The sequence below is a fragment of the Gymnoscopelus microlampas genome, assembly GCF_963454915.1.
Source record: "Gymnoscopelus microlampas genome assembly, chromosome: 11".
Classification (NCBI taxonomy): Eukaryota; Metazoa; Chordata; class Actinopteri; order Myctophiformes; family Myctophidae; genus Gymnoscopelus; species Gymnoscopelus microlampas.
This window is the reverse complement of record NC_139948.1, coordinates 13,119,299-13,122,624: the sequence shown is the minus strand read 5'-3', so window position 1 is coordinate 13,122,624 and position 3,326 is coordinate 13,119,299.

The window sequence follows — 3,326 nt, the reverse complement described above, 5'->3', positions numbered from 1 at the left end:
GTTTAATAATCATGTGATATTAGAGGGAGTCAGTGATTCACAGAAGTAAAAACTACAGACAATCCAAACTAGACAGAACAGTAGGTCCTTTTTATAGCATCTATCCATCCATCCAGCCCTTTGGTCCTTTGCTTCTTTCCATGTGGACACTAGAGGGCGTCAAAGGTACAGCAGGTAGTAGCCATCCACCATCCTTGTCTTGATTGATTGATTGATTGATTGATTGATGTACTTTATTTAGTAAGACATGAGAGCGTCAGTACATGGAAGTACAAATTCACAATAAGGTCTATTATACTGGAAGACGCATTACGCACTGAGCTTGTTTAAGATGAGATCCCCATGCACACAAATCATGATGTCTCTGATCCTGACTTCATGCTTCTGTCTTTCCAATGAATCAATCAATCAATAAATCAATCAATCAATCAATCAATGTACTCAAGTTACCCATGCAAAAATGTATGATTCACACAGTGTATGCGTGTGTGTTTGTGTGTGTGTGTGTGTGTGTGTGTGTGTGTGTGTGTGTGTGTGTGTGTGTGTGTGTGTGTGTGTGTGTGTGTGTGTGTGTGTGTGTGTGTGTGTGTGTGTGTGTGTGTGTGTGTGTGAGTGAGTGAGTGAGTGAGTGAGTGAGTGAGTGTGTGTGTGTGTGTGTGTGGGGGGGGGGTGTTCGTGTGTGTTCATTTACTTTGATGTTGCTCTGGATGACTGTGTCATTATTTTTTTAATTTCTTTTTACAAAAAGCAGTTGAATAAATTATCCAACTTCAATGAGTGTCAATGTGTCCTTGTATTTTCATCCTCAAAAAAAAAAGAAGAAGCAGTAGTACAATACCTAAATGCTGGTATTTAAGTACATCAGTCCAGTTTTACATCAACCCGAGATTTTCAGAGAGAAACCTGTCCAGATCACAGAGAATCGATATCATTTTTGAACTTGCATCAGGTCCTTTGTGCCTCACTGTGTCGATGACAAAACGTGCCTTGTCATTTCTTATCTGCATCCCATTAGCCATCTCCCACTCAGTGTCAGTTATAATGCTCCTATCTAAAAGTTTGTCCAGGAGACCGTTAAGATTTGGAATTGAAACCCTGTCAATAAAGCTGCTTCGCACAATAATCAGTCTCTCTTCTGCTGGAAGAGTCACGGTGCGCTGAATTTGTTGATTTCTTAAAGCAGCAGCTGAGAGTTTCACATAACCTTCCCATGCACAGACGGAGGAGGTGTTGCTGTTGCTTAGAAGCAGCCGCACATGGCTAAAACGTTCCTCTAAATTAATGAGAAATGTTGACATGTAATTGTGGTACGATAATTCATCAACTTCAAATGCTGCCTTATTTGGTAGAACTATGATGGAATCATCTTCAGGGGAAGTGGAGAGGGTGTATTCTTGCTTTGGGATTAGTTTACAGAGAGGCACTTCAATGTAAATCTCTTCTCCATTTATCTCCCTCCTTTGGTTCATCACTTCACGCCACACAACATTCCCAGGTAGCAACAATACTTTAAGGATTGAACTTGGATCATCTTCAATCGGTGGTGTATAAAACAGTGACACCAATGCCTGGACAGGACTGGGCTGGACAGGACTGGGCTCAGTGGGCTGGACAGGACTGGGCTCAGTGGGCTGGACAGGAGTCAGACTGAGCCCGAACAACTTCTCGATGATGATACCAAATAATGATAATTCCGTTACATTTATGATAACATGAGTTTCTGTGATCATATGGGGTTTGATCAGCTCAAAGCCATCATCATCTATCACATGGACAACAGACAAGGATTTGCCTCCACCCATGGAGAGGATCTCACAATGTGGAAAGTGTAATTGACACACAGACCCCTGAGAACCTTTTATGTCAAACAGTGGTCCTGCAGGCCTCTTGCCAAGCTGGTATAGAAGCCTTCGGTCCCAAGGGACTGTCCTGTAAGTCACATCTCGCTCTGTCTCCATCTTAAACACTAGGCCGGTCACGTTGCATTGGAACAGTCCTGCTTGGGTGCAGTGGAACCTGTAGCTTTCCTTGTTTTCCACAATAATGATATCAGGTGTAATTTTATGTGTTTTGTCCAGTAGTGTAACATCATTTACGCTGTGGGATCGATTTGCTCTGACATTTTCCTTGTTCTCTAAACATGTAATTTGGCTCAGTGAGGGTAAGCTGTGAGAACTGAAGCATGAACTTAGATCAGTTTTATCTTGGAGCTCCAAAGAGGAATGTAGAGAGGACAGTAACTCTGTAACAGGCTGTTCTTCCATCTCAAAGGAACAGTTTCCTAAATAGAATAGAATAGAGAAAGGGAAAATCAAATCAAGGAGCACCAACCTGCTCATCGGGAGAAATTAGGGGTTCAGCGTCTTGCTCAAGGACACTTCAACACTAACTCTGGGGGAGCCCGGGATCGAACTGGGAACTTCACGGGTCCCATCCGGCCATACCAGCCACCCCTGAGCCACTGCCGCCAAACATGCACCAAACATATAACTTTCGTTTCAAATACTAGTAAAACTAACCTGGTTCTTTGGAGCACCAAGTTTATTAGTTATAATTATAAAAGAAATCACACCCAGTGTGAAGTAAGCGGTGCCTTTGATGAGTTTATTTAATTAAGCTATATATGAACTAGAGAATGAATGTTAAACACATTCCTAGAAGCCATAGAAAGTTTAGAAACCAAGACATTGTACTGTCTGATGTTCTCTGACTGTATAGATTTTCTCTCGAACAGACACGTTAGTGCAGGAGGGGGGTTCATGAATGTTGGTGTTGGATTTTGCCATAACCGCGACTGGCACTGAAGGATTCATTACCCATCTCACGAGTATGAAATTGATCAATACTTGTAAGTTGTTGTGGAGGTGTTTCTAATGAGTTTGGCGCCTGCCCTGACGGCACTCAGCTGAGAAGATAGCTCCAAGAAGTAATGATACGTATACTGTACTGTTACGGCCATATGTGGCCTCATATTGTGTTTTAACCCTCTCTAACTGTTTTCGGTGCCCCATGGTAATTGGCGGGTGGAGTGGTGATTGAAGGAGTGGCGTGGTGTCTGGAGACAGACCTGGGCCTCATTCCTCAATCAGCCAGCAGCCAGCATAAAAGCCTGGGAGAAGCTCTTCTTCAGCCCTTTTGACATTCATTGCCGTCACCTCCATGCGCTGAACCCTTTTGTAGCTAGCATTCATTCCTGTTTACCTGTCTGTATGCTGTGCGCCATATCTTTAATACTTAGTGTTTAAAGCAAAAACAAGGGAAGCTTGGTAGGGGTGTGCTGCCATTTCATTTAATTAATAGACGGAAGCTGAGGTTCCGCTGGACTG